A 25,146-nucleotide genomic window follows, 5' to 3' on the forward strand; every position below is an offset into this window, starting at 1 on the left:
GAAAACAAAATGTCCAAAACAGACAAAAGCTCAGAGACATTCAAAAAAGGCAAGCTACTGAGATAAAAGACAGGTGGGTGGGTACTAGCTTATATTTGAATTTTTCTACTTTCAATACCAGAAGAAATGTTTTTCTTCATAGGATAGGACCCCATGTTGGAGCACTAAATACACTTCCTCATATAAATATTACTATCATTAGTAAGAGTCTTCAGTAAAAAACTTTTGAGTTAACTAAAAAATTGTGAGAGGATCAAACGCACCCACAACAGCATCAAGAAATTAGGAAAGCCAGGCTCTGAAAGAGCAATTTCTAGCATTAGTTAAGCTTATACTTTCCTATTACCTTGCTGACATTTCACTTCTCATGGTCAAATAAAGTGATGCAATATGAAAAGCCACCTTGTATTTTTATACTGTTTTACAGTTCTTTTTTTTTAAATATTTTATTTATTTGACAGAGAGAAATCACAACTAGGCAGAGAGGCAGGCAGAGAGAGAGAGGAGGAAGCAGACTCCCTGCGGAGCAGAGAGCCCGACGTGGGGCTCGATCCCAGGACCCTGGGATCATGACCTGAGCTGAAGGCAGAGGCTTTAACCCACTGAGCCACCCAGGCGCCCCCTGTTTTACAGTTCTTAAAGTACAACCACAATCGCAAGCTTATTAACTCCTCAAAATCTGGGGACAAGTATAGATATTATACTACATCATATATGAGACTCAAGAAACAAATGATTTGCTCTTAGTTATGGTATAAATACATGAGAAGGTCAAATTTCAGGACTCTGATTTGAGTGTTTTTTGACTGTTCTATCTTTACTAGAATGGACTGTTAAAAACAAACAAAATAAAAGAAACCCGGGGGCCCCCGTATGGCTCAGTCAGTTAAGCATCTGCCTTCAGCCCAGGTTATAAACCTGGGGTTCTGGGACCCAGCCCCACATCAGGCTCCCTGCTCAGCAGGGAGTCTGCCTTCCTTCTTCCTCTGCCCCCTCCCTCCACTTGTGTTCTCTCTCTCTCATAAAAAAATAAAATCTTTAAAAAATAAAATAAAAATAAAATAAATAAAAAGCCATGTTCTTGTAATGCTAATAATCTAGAAACATGGGTGGCAAGAGGAAACTGAGCTAACTGGTAGTATATTTTTTGATGTGAAGAGATTCTTTTGCTATATAATGGACTTCCTCCTAAGTACAAAACATTTTTAGGTATTATCCAATTACTGAAATACATCTTTAATAGATGAAGATTTAATATTATTTTAATTTTACATGTGAGGAAATTTAAAAATAGATCATAGATGACTCTCTTCTTGTTAACACAGCTGGCAGATGACAGAGCTGTAGTCAGAAATTAAGGAGACAGATCATGACACACTCCCCCATTTTAATTTACAGACCAAATTTAGCTCTAAAAATAAATTCTCAGCTATCATTTCCCTTCCCATATTATCAGACAGCCTCTCAACCTAAAAACTCAGAAAAACCAACAATGATACAGCTTCTAGAGGCCTAAGCTTCATACAATAACCACAGCCAGGGACAAACATGCAAACATGGAAGCAAGTACCAGAGTTTTCACTTGTCTTTATTGGGGCAACGACTGGCAGGAATAATGGTGATTCCTTGTTATATGCTGCACTGTATGTTGGTGAGGTTACCTGGTTATTAAAAGCACTACTTGCTTTCTTTTCCATTAAGAAGGTATTCTTTTAGACTCTTAATCTCACAAAACAAACTGGGGGCTGCTGGGAGGTGGGGGAGTAGGGACAGGATGGTTGGGTTATGGACACTGGGGAGGGTGTGTGCTATGGTGAGTGCTGTGAAATGTGTAAGCCTGATGATTCACAGACCTATACCCTTGGGGCAAAAAATACATCATATGGTAATAAAAAAAAATTTTTAAAAACAGGTATTCTTTTGACCTACCAACTCCACTTAGGAAATTCAACAAAGGCAACATTCAAAGGGGGCAACAACGATTAAATAAAATGCTTTGTTATAAACAAAAGGCATTGTTTATAACACCAACCCCCCCCATAAAGTCTAAATGGCAACAGGAATTAGTCATATAAAATTATGTTATATACGTAAAACAGAACTCTTAGGTAGTAGTAAAAACCAACATAATGCAGACCTTTACTAACCTGAAAAGATGTTAGGATACTTTTTTGAGGTAAGAGACAGGTGGGTGGGTGCTAGTTTAGATGTACAAATATAACTTGCATAAATATAATGTATATTATAACATGCTATAATAGAAGTAACATGTACAAATATAAATGAGTATGTGTGTAGAAAAAATAGACTAAAAGAATACAGAACAGAATACACCACAAAATATTTTTTAAGGTGGGCCTTATATTCTTCTGTGCATCTGCTCTCTCATATTTTCCAAATATTCTGTAATAAATCTGTATTACTTTCCTAAGTTTAAAAAGTGGTATAAGTTTTGAATCTTAAATAAAGGGACTCACCACCAAAATACATTAAGTCACTTCTTATGACTTAGACTTCTGAAATATCCTTTTGAAACTTACTGTATTATACCTAAACATTTTTGTGTTTTCCTAGATATTTACATTCTCTGTGCCTTCTGTTTTTCCTAGTAGTATATGATAAACTGTTAAAAGCAAACTAAAAGGAACTAAATAACTCATCGTTTTTAGTCATATATAATAGGTACCAATCACTATCCTACAAAATGCAGGGCAGAATTTTTTGGGGGGCTAGGGGGAGGAGTAAATTAAGGCACTATGGTCACATTGGTAGAAATCAGCAGTGCTGAAATCTGAATCCTTATATGTCTCTTTTCCATCTTGCCAACCTCATGTCCCTACTTGTTGGGTATCAGAATCCATTAATTCAGAGAGGCTGCATAAGGGGGGGGGGGGGGAATCAAAGATTCTTCATTGGTATTTTAAAAATTCACATGCAAAATCCCCAATTAAAGATAGCAGGCTAAATGCCTACATTTATCTACTTCACCAATTACAATAGTAAATTTACCAATAAAGGACCCAGAAACTTATAAAGCCACAATAACAAAGAGAGTGAGAGATGAGCCATCAGCCCTAAACAGAGTGTAGCAAAAATCTGGGAGATCAAAATCAAAAGATGGTTTTGAATCCCTGCAGAGGGAAAAGATAAAAACTGAACCCATCTGTTCTACAGAAAACAAGATAATGGGGATTTTGAAACACTAGTTAGAAACAGCTAAAATGAGACAAGCACTTCTTTGCCTATTCCTTAAAGTAGATCATTCTACACAGACAGAAGAGGGCACCATGGAATAAGTAATACTGTGAACCACCCTTAACCTACGGGAGTAAAGAAAACCTAGAAGTCTACTATTATTATTAAAATTTTTAAAAAGATCCAACCTGTAATGATACATTCTCTCCACTCTGGAGAGGGAAACAGAAAACACTTCAAGAAAAACGCACCGAACAAACTTAATTAAATTTGCCCCAAAGAAGCATTTAGAGATAGGAAAATAGAATCAGAAATTCAAAAACTAAGATCAGAGGAGGATGAAAGACTCAGGAAAAAAATGAAAACAGCTGACTAACTCAGGAAAATAAAGAAAAAAAAATTATCTCAGAGATGAAGACTGAAGTTACTAGTAGCCAAGTGCAAAATATATTCTAACAAGAAAGTGTTACATAAAGGTTGTCAAATGACCGAAGGAATGAGATAAAGTAAAATGAATAAGGAAGACAGTAAGATGTAAAACAAAGAAGGAATGACACAGATATAATTGGAGTCCCTGAAGAAGAAAAACAATGCAAAAGAATATTCAAAATAACAATCGCCCCAAAATGTCTGTAAATAACAGATCTGAATCTACATGTCAAAAAAAGCTCACAAGGGAACAGGATGACATACAAGAACCTTCACCACCACAGGCACAATCTGACAATGCTCGGTACAGTCAGAAGACACTCTGTTCATAGATTTTCTCTTGGGAAGAAAAGAGAAAAGTAGAATGCACATACAACATTCCAGCTTTTTGGGAAACTGCCCAAGGGACTAACTTCTGTCTCAGCTAACTCAAGAGCACGGACCGAAAGAGCCAGCATTCTTTGGATTCCTGGGAACTGTAGAGAACAAGAGAGCACTCAGAGTATTGCTGATGCACCAAAGAAATTATAGTACTGCACAGAGACACCAGAGGGAGCAAAAGATAACAAACTCCTGAAAAACTAGCAATACTCTGTAACCAGGAAATTATGTGCTCATGCCCAAAGAAGATGCATCTCCAGAAAAGGTTTGAGGGGCGCTTCCAGATTCTCTGCCTGGGCTGACTGGAAAAGGTCTTCCCAGTAAGAAGACAATTTGTAAAAGACTGGGAGAGGTGACTGTTTTTGAAAAATGCATAAATTAGGGGTACCTAAGTGGCTCAGTTGGAAGAGTGATTCTTGATCTTGGGAGTCATAGGTTCGAACTTCACCCTGGATACAGAGATTACTTTAAAAAAAAAAAGAAAGAAAGGAAAAGGAAAAAGAAAAAAGTAAACAAACAAAAAAATTTTTTTTAAAGATTTTATTTATTTATTTGACAGACAGAGATCACAAGTAGGCAGAGAGGCAGGCAGAGAGGAGGAAGCAGGCTCCCTGCTCAGCAGTGAGCCCGATTTGGGGCTTCATCCCAGGACCCTGGGATCATGACCTGAGCTAAGGCAGAGGCTTTAACCCACTGAGCCACCCAGGTGCCCCTTAAAAAAATTTTTTAAAGTAAAAAAACAAAATGCACAGTCTTGGGTGGCTCAGTTGATTAAGTGTCTCCGTTTGGATCAGGTCATGATTCCAGTGTCCTGGGATCTCCTCCCATTGGGTCCCCTGCTCAGCAGGGAGCCTGCTTTTCTCCCTCTGCTCTTCCCCCTCGCTCATGCTCACTTCCTCTCACTTTTCTCTCTCTTAAAATAAATAAAACCTTAAAAAGAAAAATTAAGAAAAAATAAAATGCACAAATTACAGTAAAAAAACAAGGTGCACCAAGAAATAGGGAAATACACTCAAAGAAACAAAATAAACCTACCAAAAAGACCCTAAAGAAATGGAGATGTGTGAATTATTTAACAACAAAGTTTAAAATAATTATCTTAATAAAGCTCAACATGCTACAAAAACCCCCACAAATAGGCAGTTATATGAAATCAGGGGAACTGATGCATGAACAAAATGAGACTAGCAATGAAGACATAAGAAATATCAAAAAGAACCAAACAAATTCTGGAGCTGAAGATTACAGTAACCAAATTGAAAAACCCACCAGAGGGATTCAATAGCATACTTCATTAAGCAGAGGAAATTAATTAGTGAACTCAAAAAGAAATCATTTGAAATTATTTAGTCAGAGGAACAAAAAAGGGGTAAAGAAATGAAGAAAGCCTAAGAGATTTATATGACACTGCTGACAGACCAATATAAACATTATGGAAGCCCCAAAAGGAGAAAAGAGAAAGGAGCAGAGAACTTGTTTGAAAAAACAATGGCTGAAAATCAAATCAGAGGAAAGAAATCCAAATCAAAAATACTCAAAATAACATCAACAAAGATGAACTCGAAGTCCACACTAAGACACATTGTAATCAAACTGCCAAAAGTCAATGACAAAGACAGAATCTTGAAAGCAGCAAGGGAAAAGCAAATCATCATGTACAAAGGAATACCCATAAAATGATCAACAATTTCTCATCAGAAATATTACATGCCAGAAAGGAATGGGCTCATAAAGTCAAAGCCCTGGAAGAAAAAACTGCCATTCAAGATATTACGTCTGGAAAAACTGTCCTTCAAAAATGACAAAGGACAAATAATGACTTATCCATATAAACAAAAAATGAGGGAATTTGTATCTACTACTGTCTGTAAGAATTGCTAAAAGGAGTCATTTCAAGGTGAAACAAAAAGACACTTGACAACAGCTCAAAAACATAAAACTGTCTAAAGGTATATATATAGACAAATATAGAATCTTGAATACTATAATGGTGGTGCATAAGTCATTTTTGATTCTGGTATAGAACTTAAACGATAAAAGCATTAAGAGTAAGAATTAAGGGTGACTGAGGGGCTCAGCTGGCTGAGACGCTGGCTGCCTTTGGCTTAGGTCATGATCCTGGAGTCCTGGGATGGAGTCCCGCAGCAGGCTTCCTGCTCAGTGGGGAGTCTGCTTCTCCCTCTGACCCTCCCCCCCACCTTTCGTGTGCTCTCTCTCTCTCTCTCTCTCTCTCACTCCTTCTCAAATAAAATCTTAAAAAAAAAAGTATTAAATAAAAAAATGTTAATGACACAAAATGTAGAAAGACTGAATTTGTGACATTAATAGCATAAAACAAGAGATATAAACAATTTGAACTTTTCTACACAAATGAGTTCATCCGTTTTAAAAAAAGCTGTTATACTGTGTTTTCATTTGTCTCAGTATTTTTCGAATTCCTCCGTGACTTCTTTCTTGATCCATTGATTTGTTCAGAAGTGTGTTGTTCAGTTTCCACATATTTGTGACTTTTTCAGTTTTCCTTTGCTGTTATTTCTAGTTTTATTCCATTGTGGTTTGGAAAATATACTTGGTATGATTTCATACTTCTTAAATTTGATAAAAGTTGTTTTCTGGCCTAATGTGATCTATCCTGGAGAATGTTCTGTGTATACTTGAGAAAAATAGGTATTCTGCTGTTACTGTGTGGAGTGTTCTGTGTATGTCAAGCTCTTACCAAATAATTGAGAAGGAAAAACTTCCAAATTCATTTAACGAGACCAGTACTACCCTGATAGCAGGATCAGACAAATACTACAAGAGGGAGGAGGGGGGAAATGGGTGAAAATAGTCAAAAGGTACAAACTTCCGGTTACAATTTTAATAAGTTGTGGGGATGTAATATACAGCATGGTGGCTATAGTTAAAAATACTATACTGTATACTCCAAAAATGTTCACGGACTGTAACAGTAACAGAATTACCATAGGATCTGGCAATCCCACTTTTCTGTGTATATCCAAAAGAACTGAAAACAGGATTTAGAACAGGTATTTGCATATCCATGTTCACTGCAGTGTTATTCATAATAGCCAGTGGTGGAAGGAATCCAAATGTTTACTGACAGATGAAGGGCTAAACAAAATGTGGTATATACATATAATGGAGTATTAACCTTAAAAGGAAGGCAATTCTGATACATGCTATCACATGAATGAACCTTGAGAACATTATGCTAAGTGAAATAAGTCAGTCCTGGTCACAAAAAGACAAATCCTATATGATTTCACTTATATGTTACATAAAGTAGTCAAGTTCTTTCTTTCTTTCTTTTTCAAGATTTTGCTTTTAAGTAATCTCTACACCCAACGTGGGGCTTGAACTCACAACTCTGAGATCAAGAGTCACCTGTTCTACCAACTGAGCCAACCAGGCATACCTAAAGTAGTCAAATTCTTAAAAATAGCAAGTATAATGGTGTGCTAGGGACTAGGAGAGGAGGAAAAAAGAAGCTGCTTGCTCAATGGGTATAGCTGCAATTTTCCAAGATGAAATACCGCTACATATCTGTTAACACTGCATATAGTTAACACTACTGTACTACAAATTTAAAAACATTTCAGGTGGCAAATTTTAAGTTTTGAGTTCTTTACCACAACAATTAACAAAAAGCTTATTAAGTACTTGGCAAAAGTAATCCAAAACCACCACCAATTCTGGCAAATTTCTGAATAAAACTATTTCAAAAATAATGAAAAAATTCTCAAAGACGCCAAACAAACAATAAGAGTAAAATAACAGTACTAATTATTATAAATTAATACATTATTAAAGTTAAAAAAAAAGACTAAAATCAAGACTTCAAAAACAACACAGTGCAAAATATCAATGAAGCAACATTTTGAGAAACCTCAATGAATGAAAAGTATGAACCAAGGATTTTACATTCAGCTAAGCTATTCTTCAAGTAGCAAGGTTACAGAAGGAACTCAGGGAATTTTATAAGCGACTTTTGACAAGTCTACTAGAATAGCACTGTTCAACAGAAATATAATGCAAGCCACACATGTCAGCCATATATTTAAATTTTCTAGCAGTCACACTTAAAAAAGAAGAGGTGAAATTAGTTTTAATAATACATTTTATTTAAGCCAATGTACACATCTATCTATAATGTTATCCTTTCAACACACAATCAATTAAAAAACCTATAGAGATATTTCTCCCATAACAAGTCTACAAAAACTGGTATGTATTTTACCTGAATGGAACAACTAAACTCAGACTAGTCATATTTCAAGCGCTCAAAAGCCACAAGTTACTACTGGCTATATATTGGAGAGTATAGTCCATCTTCACCTTGGTTTCATCCAACCAAGCAATAACTTATAAACTCTAGTAAAATTTTAAGTACCATGGACACTCTTCATCCACCCAAGAGATAACTGGTAAACTTTTAGTTTAGTAGTAAAATACACATACACAAATCTCTCAAGGATGGGAAAAGGATGAAAGGCTAATGTACAAACATCTGCATGCAAAGTGAAAATAAAGCATCTAAAAACGGGAGAAGAAAAAAAATATAAACTTTCTCAAATACAAAATACAATCTTTTTAAATAAGAGCAAATAGACAGGGGTGCCTGGGTGCCTCAGTCATTTAAGTGGCCAACTCTTGATTTCAGCTCAGGTCATGATCTCGTGGTCCTGGGACTGAACTCTGTTGGGGCTCTACACTTAGCAAGGAATTTGCTTAAGGATTCTCTCCATTTCCCTCTGCCCCTCACCCCATTTGCATGCTATCTCTAAAATAAATAAATCTTTTTTAAAAAGAGCAAAAAAAAATTATTTTAAGAGCAAAAAAATTATTAAATACTATAAAAGAGTTGAGACCAAATACATTCAATCATATCAACAAATAGCAATGGACTTATCTATAAAAATGAAAAAATTTTCAACTTGTCTCATATAACCCAAGACTCAACTATATGCCATGTACAATAAACACACCACACACACACACACACACACAAATGTGGTTCAGAAAAAGAAAATTAAAGGAATGGATAAGGTTTATCAGGTAATGGAAGACGGTAAGAAAGATGAGCAGATCCTAACTATCAGACAAGTAAAGTTCAAGTCAAAAAGCATTAAGCATGCCCCAATAAATAACATTCAAAATAAAGGCTTTTACTATCTGCAGATCATTCATGAATGTCTGTATCTTTAAGTTTTGGCTATCCTATACATATTTAAGAATCTCTATCCGACAAGAAACACAGCAACCTTTTTATAAAGCAAAAGCTACAGTAGATGGAAGGACTGATAAAGACACACTAACAGTATTAACTAACTTTAACACACCACTCTCATTCAGCATAAGGTAAGTAGACAAAGAACAAGCAAGGACCTACTCACGGACCTAATTTAGTAGGCAGACCTTATAGCTATATATAAAACTCTACACCCAGCGCTCCTTCTTCTCAAATACACAAGCAACTTTGATAAACATGATCATTTATTACAAAGAATATGGTATTATGAATGGCGTAGAATGGAGAAAGAGACAATTCTCTGAGCATCATCTCTTTTGTATGGTTCTGAATTTTAAAAACCATGTTAATGTTTAACATGCTCTAAAAGTAATTAAAATCAACAAGGATGTGGGGAGAAACCAAAATAGTACACAAGGAGAAACAATAAATAAACACCTCACTTACTGGAAATGAATATTCACATATCCACAATGAAGAGAACAGAAAACAAAGAAATTTTAAGTTCCTTTGGAAAATAATGATTTGAAGTTCATGTGTAAAACTTAAATAACATATCCTTCAAAGAACTGTGATGATACAGTAGTTCGCGGCACATTCTAAGAGATCAAAGTTTGTTTTTATTAAAACATATCACAGAGGTACAATATTCAAAATAGTGGAATTTTGAGAACATGATAAAAAATATTTAGGAATTTTGACAATTAAAACCCTTTTTTCAACACCCATTCATAACACAAAACTCCCTGAAAGAAATTTCCCCAAGCCGATAAAGAGCAGGCACCCGTAGAAAACCTGTACCTAACAATCATACTTAGGGTCAACGACTGAATACTTTCTCCTGAGTTGAAATTCAAGCCAAAGAAGTCTGTTACCACTTCTAACCCACCTTTCACCTAAGATTATAGTCAATATAATGAGGAAAAAACAAAAACAAAAACAAAAACCAGGCATGCAGACTGGGAAAGAAGACATAAAATTAATTTGTACATGACAATTTATACATGATATGCTCATGTAGGGAAAAAAATCCTAGGGAATTTCAACAGAACTCCTAGAACTTAAGTGAACTTAACAAAATCACAAGTTAGTATTAAACACTCAATTGTATTTCCATATATTGGCAACTAAAAAATGAAAATAAAAAGCAGTATCATTTACAACAGCATCAAAACTATTAAATACTTAAGAGACAGGCTTAACAAATTATGTGTGAAACTAACATAGCAATGTAAATGAAAATATAAAACCTTAATGGGTTGGAAGGTTCAATACTTTTCCAAAAAAAATTTACTTGGATAAATTTCCGTCCAAATTTTCTAAATTTCTAATAAATTCCAATCAAAACCCTCAAGTGTTTTTTAAAAAAACAGAAATGGACAAGTTAGGGGCGCCTGGGTCGCTCAGTGGGTTAAGCCGCTGCCTTCGGCTCAGGTCATGATCTCAGGGTTCTGGGATCGAGTCCCGCATCGGGCTCTCTGCTTGGCAGGGGGCCTGCTTCTCTCTCTCTCTCTCTCTGCCTGCCTCTCTATCTACTTGTGATCTCTCTGTCAAATAAATAAATAAATAAATATTTTAAAAAATGGACAAGTTAATTCAAAAATTCATATAGAAAGGCAAAAGAAAAATAGCCAAAATAACCTTGAAAAAGTAAATCTGAAGGACATATACAATCTGATTACAAACTAAATCATAAATCATAAAGCTAAATTATTCAACAGTGTCACTAGCATAAGATCATGTAAAACAACAGAAAACAACCATACAGAAGTCTACAAGTAGGCCCACATGCATAAAGATAATGAATTTTAGAAGCCAATTAATGAGGGAATTGAATGAGGGCAAGGATAGTCTTTCCTACAAATGGTCTGAACAGAGTGTGGAAAAAATAAGCCTATGCTCTTACCTCATACTTTACATAAAAACTAACTCAAAACAGACCACAGGCCTAAATATAAAGCCTAAACTTAAAAAAATCCTTAAGAAAACATAGGAGAAAAATTTTAGTGACCCTGAGTTTGGCAAAGATTTCTGAGGACACAAAATGCAGATTATAAATTAAAGAACTGATAAACTGGGCTTCCTGAAAATTAAAAAAATATGCTATTCAAAACACATTACTTTAGAAAGTGAAAAGACATGCCAGACTGAAAAAATATTCATAATACATATGTGAGGGCCCTTCTATGCAAAATAAAGAACTCCTGCATCGCAATAAGAAGAAACCAACCCAATTTTAAAAAACAAAATGAGTCAAAGATGTAAAAAAACACTTCACAAAAGAAAATATAGTAATGACCAACAAGCACTTGAAAAGGTGCTCAACAACTTTTTATGAGGAAAAATGCAAAATGAATCCACATAAGTTTTGACTACACACTCACAAAATGACTAAATTAAGAAACTGACACCACCAACTGTTGGTGGTAGTATCAAATGATTATCACCCCTTGCAAAACTATTGGGCAGTTTCTTACAAAGTAAATACATGGCTATTATGGGGCACCTGGGTGGCTCAGTCAGTTTGGTTAAGCATCTACCTCTTGATTTTGGCTCAGGTCATGATCTCAGGATCTTAAGATGGAGCCCCAAGTTAGGATCCTTGCTCAGCAGGGAGTCTGCTTGAGATTCTATCTCCCTATGCCCCTCCCCCATGCATGCTCTCTGGCAAGCGCTTAAAAGAAATACAAGCGTATCACATGACCCAGCAATCCTACTAAACATGTACCCCAGAAGTGAAATGCATGTTGACAGACAACTTGCACATGGATGTTAACTGTTATTTTACTTACAATAGCCAAAAACTGGAAACAATACAAATATACCATCAACAAGTAAACAGACAAAGTGGACAGATTCATTCACTGGAATACTACAGAGTTAAAGAAAAAATTAAGAGGGGTCAAAATGATGATGGACAACAATGATATACCTCAGAACTATACTGAGGAGAAAGGGGAACCCTCTACACTGCTGGTGGGAATGCAAGCTGGTACAACCACTTCAAAATGTTTAAAAATAGAGCTCCCCACCACCCTGCAACTGCACTACAAGGGATGTAACTAAAAGATAGAAACATAGTGATCCGAAAGGGCTCCTGCAAACCAATGTTTATGGCAGAAATGTCCACAACAGCCAAATTATGCAAAGAGCCCTTATGTCCATTAACAGATGAATGGATAAAGAAGATGTGTATGTTTACATAAACACACACAGGAATATTACTTAGCCATCAAAAAAAAAATGAAAACTTACCATTTCAACAACGTGGATGGAACTAGAAGATATTATGCTAATTGAACTAAGTCAATCAGAGAAAGACAATTATATGATTTCACTCATATGTGGAATTTGGGAAGTAAAAGAAGAAATGGGGGAAAGGAGGGGAAAATAGAATGGGACAAAATCAGAGAGGGAGATAAACCTCAAAAGACTCTTAACTGTAGGATGCAAACTGAGGGTTGCTGGAGGGGAGTGAGGTGGGGGATGCGGTAACTGGGTGATGGGCATTAAGGAGGGCATGAGATGTGATGAGCACTAGGTGTTGTGTGCAACTGATGAATCACTTAACTCTACCTCTGAAACTAAAAATATACTGTATGTTAATTAACTGAATTTAAATAAAATAAAAAGTTTATTCCACTTTAGGGGAGGGGGCTGGAGGATGAGCAAACTAGGTGAAGGGGATCCAGTTATAAAATAAGTCAAAGAAATGAAAAGTACAGTGTAAAGAGTATGATAATATTGTAATAACATTGTTCGGTGACTACACTTACCATGATGCACATTGAGTAATGTATGGGACTGTGGAATCACTATGTTGTACACTGAGACTAATGTAACACTGTGTGTCAACGCTACTTCAGTAATAAAAATTATTTTTAAAGTCCCCCAAAAATACTGAGAAATAACCAGACGCCAACTGACTACGAACTGTCATGGTTCCCTTTATATGACATGTGAGAACAGAGAAAACTAATACATAGTGACTGAAATCAGATCATTAGTTGACTGAAATGGGGGTGGAGGATATGACTGCAAAAGGGTTAAAGGGGATTTTTGTGGGGAATGAAAATGTTCCTATTGTTTGGAATGGTGGTCACACAGGTACATTTGTTTATTAAAACACAGAACCACACACAAAATAAATGATTTATATTGTATATAAATTACACTTTCATAGAGAGGATTTTTAAAATGAAGAAAAGGGGCACTTGGTAGAACATACCACCCTTGCTCTCCGGGTCAAAAGTTCAAGTCCCACACTGGGCACAAAGCCCACTTAAAATTTTTAAAAAAGAAGAAAAAGTAACGAGATGAAACAAAACACTAATGTAAACAACACATGCTGGCAAGACAATATTTACAATGCTCATGAAATTGTGATGAGTATAACACACATTTTCAAGAATCAGTGCTAGTGAATGCGTTAAAGTATAAATTGGTATAATCTTGAAAACAGTTTGGTAAGAGGGTCTTTTTTTTTAAAGGTAAGTTTTATTTAAAAAATTTTTTTGAAAAAAAAAATTTTTTTTTGAAGATTTTATTTATTTGACAGAGAGACAGAGAGAGAGGAAACACAAGCGGGGGAGTGGGAGAAGGAGAAGCAGGCGTCCCCCCCAAGCAGTGACTCCAACACAGGGCTCGATCCCAGAATCCTGGGATCATGACCTGAGCCGAAGGCAGACGCCCAATGACTGAGGCACCCAGGCACCCTGGTAAGATGTTTCCAAGCTTTAAATCCATTGCCAAGTAAGACTTCTTGAAAAATAATGACATCTGAAAATATTTATGTATTAAGTAGAAAAAGCAGGAAACAAAATCACTTACTGAGATAATCTCAAATATAGGAAGGCAAACAGAATGTGAAGATGACAGCATGAATAAATGCAGAGTTTAAAAAAAAAAAAGCCAGTAAGAAATGTGCCAAAATATTAACTAGTGAAATTATAGGTGGTCTCTATTTTCCCCTCTACATTTGCTACAATTTACTCAAATAGTACATATTACAAAAAGCAACTAGCGCCAATCTTTAAAACTACTAACCTGGTATCTCTTCCATAACTAAAAAAGAAAAAAAAAAAAAAAGAGGAAGACAAAATAAAAAAGACTCTAGGTAAGTCCTTGTCCTATCCTAGTTAAACCTGCCTCTCTTCTAGTACTAACTTTTTAAATCTAATTCTCAGTCCTGGTAGCATATTAAAATCACCTGGAGAGGCCAAGTATGGACTATATGGGAGAGAAAATAGTTAAAAGGATGCAGCAGCTGACTTCCACTCCAACACAGATGACATACATACAGTGAAATATTATTTAGCCATAAAAAGAACAAAGTACTACAACATGCATGAACCTTTAAAACATTATAAAGTGGAAGTCATCAGATACAAAAAGCCACATGTATGACTCCATTAACAGGAAATGTCCAGATATAGGCAAATCCACAGAGAAAGAGGGGCACCTGGGTGGCTCAGTCACTAAGCATCTGCCTTCACCTCAGGTTGTGGTCCCAGGGTCCTGGGACTGAACCCCGTTTCACGCTACCTGCTCAGTGGGAAGCCTGATTCTCCTTCTCCCACTCCCGCCCCCGCTTGTGTTTCCTCTCTTGCTGTCTCTGTCAAAATAAATAAACAATATCTTTTAGAAAAAAAAAAATCCACAGAGAAAGAAAGTGTATTAGTGGTTGTTGGGGAGTGGAAGGGGTAATGGGATGGAAGATGACTAATGGGTATAGGATTTCTTTTTAGGGTAATGGAAGTGTTCTGGTATAAGACAGTTATGATGTACACCCTGATTATAGCAAAAACCACTGCACACTTTAATATGGTGAATTGCATTACATGAATTTTATTACCAAAAAAATTGCAGGGGCATCTGGGTGGCTCAGCTGGGTTAAGTGTCTGGCCTTTCACTCAGGTCATGATCCCAGAGTCCTGGGATCGAGCCCTGCATCAAGCTCCCTGCTCAGCGAGGAGCCTACTTCTCCCTCTCCCTCTGCTGCTCCAATTGTGCACACGCAAACTCTCTCTCTCTCAAATAAGTAAACTCTTTTTAAAAAATTACAAAGAAAAAAGGTGAAGTAACAGGAAATGAATTCATCCTCCTATCAAAAGCAACAAAAAAAAATCTAATGAGAGGTGAAACAATGGTTTTCCAGACACTGGACAACAGGCAATGAAGGACAATGATACTTAAGAGAAGTAAAACAAAACAAACAGTCCTACAATTGCCTTAGCTTACTACCCTGGAAAAGCTTCTATGCCATGGAGCAGGAAAGTGAACTAAGACAAAGCCAAAAGACTTCATGAGTTGAAGAGACAGAAACAGTAGTCTAAGAAGATGAAGGCACCTAAGGTTCATAAACAGAGTACCAAAAAGGAAGGCACTGTAGAGAGAGTCCAGGAGATCTGCAGAGTTCTCTGCAGTATTTTCAGCATAGTACTCATCAGCATAGGTTTGTGAATAAACTATAAAGCACTGAAGAAAGAACTATCCCAAAGGACTAGAAGGAAAAATCCCTGTTAGGGCCAAGAAGAGCACCTGTTCCCACAAACTAGGCTGGGGGAAAAAAAAAAGACATGCTACATAGAGGAAGAAAGGATGACACTGAATTTCATCAGCAAGTGGGAGTGCCTGGGTGGCTCAACCTGTTAAGCATCTGCCTTTGGCTCACATCATGACCTTGGGGACCCAGAATGGCACACCGTGTCGGGCTTGAGTCTGCTTCTCCCTCTTCCTCCTTGTGTCACTCTCTCTCTCTCAAATAAATAAATAAAATCTTAGGGGGGGGAAAAAACCAAACAGTGCAACTGAGAAGACTGGAGCACCACTGTTTAAATACTGGAAGAAAAAACTGTCAAGCTAGAATTCTGTATCCAGGAAAAATATTTTCAAAAACAAAGGTGACATTAGAGATCTGTTACACAAATGCCCATACAATTAATAATACTATAATTTACATTTATAAATTATTAAAAGGATGTTTGTTATGTGCCTTAACACACACAAAAATGGGGAAATAACATTTTTAGACTTGCAAAAGCTGAAGTATTCGTTATCAGCAAACCCACACTACAAGAAATGTTAACAGTAATCCTTTGGGAAGAAGGAAAATGATACCTGATGGAAGTCTGGATATGAAACAAACTGATAGGAAGGAGTAATAATAATTATGAAGATAAATACCTACCTCTTTCTCTTATCATTAAGTACTTGAAAAATAACTGGCTATTTAAATAAAAAGAAAGTGTTACAGGGTTTACTACAAGCGTAAAATGTATGGAAACAACAACACAGGGTTCAGGCAGGGAGAAATGCAAATACACTATCATAAGGTTCTTACACTATAGGTAAATGGTATCACTTAAACAGTGATAAGCTAAAGATATACAGCTAGTCCATGAGTTATGACAATCCAAGTTGCAATTTTTTTCACTTTACGATGGTTTGAAAATGATATGCATCAGTAGAAACCATACTTCAAAATTTGAATCGTTAACCTTTTCCTGGGTTAGCAATATGTGGTACAACGCCCTCTTGTGATGCTGAGCAGTAGCAGTAAGCTGCAGCTCCTAGTCCACCACACGATCATGAGGGTAAACAACCCATACATTTACAACTATTCTGTACCCGTACAACAATTCTGTTGCTCATTTTCAGTACAGTATTCAATAAATTACAAGAAATACTGAAAACTTTACTATAAAAGACTTTCTGCTAGATGACTCTGCCTAACTCCAGGCTAATATAAGTGTACTGAGTACATTTAAAGTAGGTTAGGATAAGCCATGATGTTCAGTAGGTTAGGTGCATTAAATACACTTTGACTTATAACATATTCAACTTGCAATGAGTTTAGGGGGATATAACCTCATTGTAAGACAAGAATGATCTGTATACTATAAACCCCTAAATAGAATTTCTCAACCTTGGAACTACTGACATTCTGGGCAAGGCAAGCCTTTTTGTGGGAGGTCTTATGTACTGAAAGATGCTTAGTAGCATCCCTGACTTCTACCCGTGAGATGAAGGTAACACCCGCACCCCCACAGCATGAAAATCAAAAATGTTTCCAGGCGTTATCAAGTGTCCTCTGGGAAATAAGTCAGACCTCTCTGACGACCATTTCCCATATCAATCACTTAAAGTAAAGCAAAAAGAAAAAAAAGTTATAGCAAGTAAGCCAAAAACAGATAAAGTGGAATCATGAAAAATAATCCAAAAGAAGGCAGAGTAAGAGAAAAAGAAAACAAACAAGAGAAGAAACAGAAAATAGTGCTTGCTTCAGCAGCACACATACTAAAATTGGAATAATACAGAGATGATTAGCATGGCCCCTGCACAAGGATGACACACAAATCCATGAAGTGTTCAATATTTTTTAGGGGGGCCTGGCTTCCTCAGTCGGGACAGCATGCAACTCTTGATCTAGAGAATGTAGTTTAAGCTGCACATTGGGCATAGAACCTACTAAAAAAGACAGGAGGGAAAGAAGTAGGTAGGAAGGGGAAATGGTAAGATGACAGAATGAAACCTCACCAGATCAAAAATCATATTAAATCTCAGTGAACTAGGAATTGAGAGGAACTTCCTCAATTTGACAAAGACTATCTACAAAACTTCTATAGCTAACATCACAGGTAATGGTGGGAAACCTGAAGCTTTCCCATTAAGATAAGTTACAAAGCAAGAATGTCCCCTCATCACTTTATTTCAACATCATACTGAAAGTTCTGGCTAGTGAAATAGGAAAAGGAAATAAAAGGCATACAGATAAGGAAAGAAGAAATAAAACTGTCTTTACAGATATTATGATCATCTATGTAGAAAATCTGAAGGAAATGACAAAAAAGTAGTTTATTTCATTATGCTTAAACAGATCAATCAGTCAAAAGGACTTAACAACCCTACTCATTTATGTACCCAATAACAAAACTTCCAAGATACATGAAACAAAAATCAGTGTAACTTCAAGGGTAAAGAGACAAACCCAGAGGTTTTTTTTTTTTTTTTTTTTAAGATTTTATTTATTTTTTTGGCAGAGAGAAATCACAAGAGAGGCAGGCAGAGAGAAAGGGAAGCAGGCTCTCCGCTGAGCAGAGAGCCCGATGTGGGACTCGATCGCAGGACCCTGAGATCATGACCTGAGCGGAAGGCAGCGGCTTAACCCACTGAGCCACCCAGGTGCCCAATTACAGAGGTTTTAATACCATATTCTCAATGAGGGAGACAAACCGTAAGACACTCTTAATCTCAGGAAACAAACTGAGGGCTGCTGCGGGGCATAGGGATAGAGTGGCTGGGTTATGGACAATGGGGAGGGTATGTGCTATGGTGAGTGCTGTGAACTGATGATTCACAGATCTGTACCCATGAAGTAAATAATACATTATATGTTAATAAATAAATAAGTCTTAAAACATACACACACACACACACACACAACTAGACAGAAAATCAGCAGACACTGCATACTGTAACACTACCAGGTAACTTAAACTGACTTTTACAAAATGCTCCACCCAACAAAGGTAGCATACACCTTCTTTCCATGTTCACAGGAAATCATTTACAAAGACAGAACATATTCTGAAAAGCATATTAAGAATTCAAACCATATGTTCTCAGACCACAGTGGAATGAAGTTAGAAATTCAGAATGGGGGGGAAAAAAGAAAAAGAAATTCATAACAGAAAGATCCCTGTGAAACCACTGAATACTTGGAAACTAAGTAACACACTTCTAAATGACCCCAGGGTCAAAGAAAAAATCAAATAGAAACTAGAAAGCATCTTAAAGTGAATGAAAATTTAAACAAAAAGTCACAAAATACTGCTAAAACAGCACTTATGAAGAGATGTATTGCACTCAATACCTGTATTAAAATAAAGGTCTCAAATCAATGACCTTAGCTTCTATCCTCAGAAACTAGCAAAAGAGCTATTTAAATCCAAGTAAGCAGAAGAAAGGAAATGATCAAGATCAAAGTGATAATCAATGAAACGGAAACAAAATCAACAGGAAAAAAAAAATCAGTGAAACCAAACATTAATTCTTTAACAAAATCAATAGAATTGATAAGTTTCTAGCCAGACTGATGAGGAAAAAAGTGGGAAAACACAAATGACCAATGTCAGGCACAAGAGAGGAGACATCACCTTAGAGTATTATAAACTTATCAATAAATCTGCCATTTAAGTGAAAAGGACAAATTCCTTGAGAGAAACAAATTTTACCAGAGCTCACTCAGCAAGAAATAGGTAACCTGAATGTCCCTAATACAGAAACTGAACTACAGTCAAAACCCTTCATACAAAGAAAATTCCAAAGACAGATGGCTTCATTCGTGAATTCTACAAAATATTTGAGAAGGAAATAATACAAACTCTAAACAAATTTTTCCATGATACTGAAGTAGAAGGAATACTTCCCAGCTCATTCTATGAAGCCAGTATTAACCTGATACTAAAACCAGAAAAAGACATTATAGGAGAAGAAAACTACAGACAAATATCTCCTGTGAACAGATATAATCTTCCTAAATAAAAATTTAGCAAACAGAATTCAACAACACATTAAGAGAATAAAACATAACCAAATGGGGTTTATCCCAGGAATGCAGCCTTGGTTTCAAAATCGATATAATTCATTGCATTAATTTTTTAAATGCCATGATCATTTCTATACACAGAAAAATCACTTACAAAATCCAACACCCTTTCTAAAAATTCTCAGAAAACTAAAAATACAGAAGGGAATTTCTTCAATTTGATAAAGGGGATCTATCCAAAACAAAAACCACATCATACTTAAGTGAAATACTGAATGCTTCTCCCTTAAAATTAGGAAGATAGGGATATCTGCTCTCAACATGCTACCCATCCATTCCTCTACTATTCTAAATACTGCCTTTGTAAGTAAAGTTCTATGTATTTCATTAATTCTGCCTCCCAAAGAAATACATTAGCTTTAGCTAAAAAACAAAAACAAAACAAAACACAAAAAAACAACCCCACACACAATGAAGTCACATTACTAACGTTCTGCCTTTTTCTGTAAAACTGAATTTAAAGACATTTATCAACTAAACAGGTAAGTGCTCATTTGCAATAAATTCCTTTTAGAATTTAATAACATGGTAAAGATTCTTCTCTTCTGAAAAACAGCTGTGTTAAATTTTCAATGAATAAGAACTGAATCACCCGGGGCGCCTGCGTGGCTCAGTGGTTTAAGTCTCTGCCTTCAGCTCAGGTCATGATCTCAGGGTCCTGGGATCGAGCCCCGCATCGGGCTCTCTGCTCAGTGGGGAGCCTGTTTCTCCTTCTCTCTCTGCCGCCTCTCTGCCTACTTGTGATCTCTCTCTCTGTCAAATAAATAAATAAAATATTAAAAAACAAAACAAAACTGAATCACCCACAGCTTCTCTATCTTAATTGCCTGTAGGGATATGAAGAAAAGGGGTGAGAGGACTTTAATGACTAAAGTAACTAACATCTTAGGGCGAAATGTAAAAGTGAAAGCAATCTTATTGTATAGAAACATTTTATCATACCCATTATAACCCTAAAATACCTGACTTACAAATCAACTTTTGAAAAACAACTCAATTAGAAGTTATATAACACTAATTAGTTCCACTGCATAAAATAACAAATGTTTAATCTTTTGTTATCTAATTGTTGGTTTTCTGAAACCTTGTTTTAAATTGAGAATTTCCTAATGTTGATTAAGACCATGACCTTCAACATCAACACTCATTTAGGAAGATGATAGTAACATCAGTAGCTGGCTTGCTCTTAAATATCCAAGCAACAACAGAAATTAGTAGAGAAAATTCAAAACAGTAAGCAAAATAAATCATGACACACAGCTTTAAAAAACATTATTTGATATTCAGTTAATTTATCTACTGACTAACAAAGTCATCTCTGACATTATTTTGCATTTCTTAAATACTGAGAGAGATAACTCTTATGCAAAATTTCAAGACACCTATATGTGAAAACCAAGACTCACTGGCTATACAAAGTAAAAACAAGAACATTAAAAAAAAAAAAAAAAAAGCTAGCAAATGGAATCACTCATCCAAGAAATTACACAAAAAGAAAAGGAGTATCTCTCATCCAGAAAAAAACAAAAACAAACAAAAAAACCCCTGTGCCAGGCTACAGAGTTCTATACTTGAAAAATGCTTGGGAAGCAGTTCCTCTGGAAACTACCAAATTTGAAATGGGCAACAGATGAACACTTGACTGCCATAAGTAAAAATCAGTATAATGAAAGCAATCACTGGGGTGGGGGTGGGGCACAGAATACTCTGCATTTATCAATATCATCTATCAGACTTTTAAAATCATTCAGCATCTCCCAGACCCATTTGAGAAGTTCACAGAAATGTATCAAAACCCTCAGGTGTTACAGAAAGGAGGAAAAAGAAAGGTTGAGTACCACTGCTCTAAACCAGGGCTTCTCAAATTCTAAGGTGCATCTAACCACCTAGCACTCTTTCTAAAATGCACATTCTTGATTCAAGAGGTGTAGGATAGGACTTGAAATTCAGGAATTTTATCGAACTCCCAGGTAATGCTATATTCACAAACTGAACTTTATGAGTAACAAGGTCCTCAACTACACATTTCACAAAAGGTAACTTTATGGCATAATTACTCTGGAAAACAGTTTAACAGCTTTTTAGAAAACTTAATCAGTTTTAATATACCCACCATACAATCAAGCCATTTCATCCCCAGGTATTTACCCAAAACAAATGAAAACAGATGTATAAAAATACTCATAGCAGCTTTATTTGTAATAGCCAAAAACCAATCAACAGATGAGTAAATAAACTGGTTTATCTGTAAAATGGACTACTCTTGCAATATAAAGACATGCATTATTGATACATGGTACAGTATGTATGAATCTCAAACAATTAATGCTGAGTGAAAGAAACCAAAGAATATATGCTTTATGACCCCATTTATATAAAAAGTCTGGAAGTTGCAAACCACTAATCTACAGTGACAGCAGATCAGTGACTGCCTGCAGAAGGACAGGGGGCTTATAAAGGAGCATGAGGAAACAACTTTTGGAGGTGACAGATATGTTCGTTAACCATGACTGTAGTAATAACGTTTTTACAGGTGTATACATACAAACATCAATAAATTGTACATGCTAAGTACATGCAGTTTATTCATCAATATACCTCAATAAATCTATTTTATTTTTTATAAAAGATTTTATTTATTCACTTGAGAGCGAGCACGCAACACTGGCACAGAGAGGGAGAAGCAGACCACCCCTGCCGAAAAGAGAGCCTGATGCGGGACTTGATCCCAGGACCTCAAGATCATGATCTGAGCTGAAGGCAGATACTCAACTAACTGAGCCATCCAGGCACCCCAATAAATCTATTTTAGAAGCTATCTTTCAAATAAAAACTTCTGGCTAAACAAAATAATGTCACAATAGATAACTATATAAATTCTAACTTTTGAAACTCCATGTAATACTATGATAACAAGAAATACATATTCAGTCTTTGTCCCCATTCCTGGCACAGAGCTCCTAAAACTCTTGGAATTTCCTAAGTGGTAAGTGTGTCTTGATATTCCTAACAAATCCCTTTCAAACACATCTGAGTTTATGTTATGAGGTCACTTTTGGAAAGCCCCTAAGGATGGAGGTGGATGCCAGGAGAACCAATCATGTGATTTAGAGGGTTGGAACTTTCAATCCCACCCCCTAATCTCTGGGGAGAGGAGAAGGACTACAGATTGCAGATCAATCACCAATGGCTAATGATCTATCAATCATGTGTATGTAATGAAGACTCCATAAAAAATACCAAAGGACTGGATTCAGAGAGCTTACAGGCTGATGGATATACATGGAGGTGCTCAGAGAGGGGCATGCTTCAATAGGGTATAGACACTCCATACCAATTTCTCTTACCCTACCCTATGCATTTCCTTCTACCTGACTGTTCCTGCTTTTTATCCTTTTAGAGTAAACGAATAACGATCAAGTAAAATGTGTCTGAGTTCTGTGAGCCAGTTTAGCAAATTAACTGAACCCAAAGAGGTGGTAATTTGATACTCTATCTATAACCAGTTGGTCAGATGCACATGTGACAATCTGGACTTGTGATTGGCATCTGAAGGTGGGGGAGGGGAGCAGTCTTAAAGAACTGAGCTCTTGTGGGATCTGATGCTATCTCCAGATTCATCTAAATTGGATATATGCAACTGTATGCCTATACTAAAAATAAGAGCTTCCCCCTTAGGGTGGGGTGGGCAGTGGCAGTGGAAGGCGACTCAGAGGGCCCCTCAGCATCTTTCTTAACTCCAAATGACCACTGAAAACATGTCCTATAGAGTAGGTAAGAAAGCAAGTGGTGATCCAGTATTAGAATACAACGTAAGAAATCTTACTCTGTTCAGTAAAACCTAGAATTTTGCTAAACTATAAATGTGGTATTGGCAAAATACAAAATTACAATTAGACACCTTTTGACCAGTCAGTCTCACTCTCACCAGTGTCCATTCTCTCCCCAGGAGTGTGTTGCCATCCACCAAACTGGTAAATGATCTCACCTTCCCCCAAAGACAGTCAACTGAATCATGCTAGATACCTTATCTGAATTAGCCCAATCATATTCCATCTCCAGGAAAGTTAGAAATGAGAGTGAATCACTATTCTCAGCCAGAGTTGGTTGCTTAAACAGATATAAATTTATAAGTTATGGGGTGGCCACCTTGGGCCAACAAGAAGCCAAAGCCTGATAAATTCTTTTACAGAGAAAAATGTAATAAGACTAAAAATATTTTTAAGAAAATTAATATTTCATTATAAATGGGGTTCATTCCACAAATGCTGGTTTGGTTCAATATTGTAACTCATCAATAATGAAAAGATCTGAAGGGAAAATTTCCATAAATTCCAAGAAGGCACTTAAAAATATTCAAGACTCATTCATGAGAGAAACACTGGAGATTTTCAACATATTTTTATTAATCACACATATTATTATATTCTATTGTAAATGCTTACTGTGCCTTTTTTTTTTTTTTTAAAGATTTTATTTATTTCTTTGACAAAGAGAAAGACAGCCAGAGAGGGAACACAAGCAGGGGCAGTGGGAGAGGGAGAAGCAGGCTTCCCGCTGAGCAGGGAGCCTGATGTGGGGTTCAATCCCAGGACCCTGGGATCATGACCTGCGCCAAAGGCAGACGCTTAACAACTTAGCCACTCAAGCGCCCCTATGTTTTCTTTCTTTAATTTTTATTTATTTATTTTGAGAGAGAGAGAGAGAGAGAGACAGAGGTGAAAAGCACGGAGTGGGGGAGGAAGGACTGTGTGCAGAGGGAGAGACAAAATCTTAAGCAGGCTCCACGCCCAGCACCAAGCCCACCCAACACAGGTCAGAGATCATGACCTAAGCTGAAACCAAGAGTCAGATGCTCATCCAATTGAGCCAACCAGGTGCACCCTTATTTAGTTTTCTCCATCTATAAATCAGTCTAGGAGAATCTACATCTTATTTAATGGAGAAACACTACAGGCAGTCACACTGAAGTAAGAAACAAAACAAAGATGCGCATTATCTTCACTATTCAACGTGGGATGGAAATTTTAAATAAGGGAAGGCAATTAGAAGCAAACTACTTGGAAAAGCAGAGATAAACTACCTCTGTAAGCAAACGATATGGTATCTGTACAATAACTCAAGAGAATCAATGCAAAAACAAGAACAATCAGGTAACTTAAAGTAGGATATAAAATTAACATATAAAAATAGTTTTTTGAAATACAAACAATAACAAGCTATAAAGTATAATGGGAAAAAAAGGTGACATTTACAATAGTAACCAAGTGATAAAATTATC

General features: G+C 36.3%; 1 protein-coding gene and 1 non-coding gene across 4 annotated transcripts in view; one reads left to right on the forward strand and one right to left on the reverse strand.

The window, feature by feature from the left end:
* The window catches only part of EPC2 (enhancer of polycomb homolog 2), a 114,808-nt gene that overhangs the window by 71,179 nt on the left and 18,483 nt on the right, over nt 1-25,146 (reverse strand). The gene's annotated exons all lie outside the window — the stretch shown is intronic.
* LOC123951222 lies at nt 17,531-17,637 on the forward strand. The gene has a single exon (XR_006820372.1). It is a non-coding gene; the product is annotated as a U6 spliceosomal RNA (small nuclear RNA).

Source organism: Meles meles, chromosome 9 (genome assembly GCF_922984935.1).
Source record: "Meles meles chromosome 9, mMelMel3.1 paternal haplotype, whole genome shotgun sequence".
NCBI classification, from domain to species: Eukaryota; Metazoa; Chordata; class Mammalia; order Carnivora; family Mustelidae; genus Meles; species Meles meles.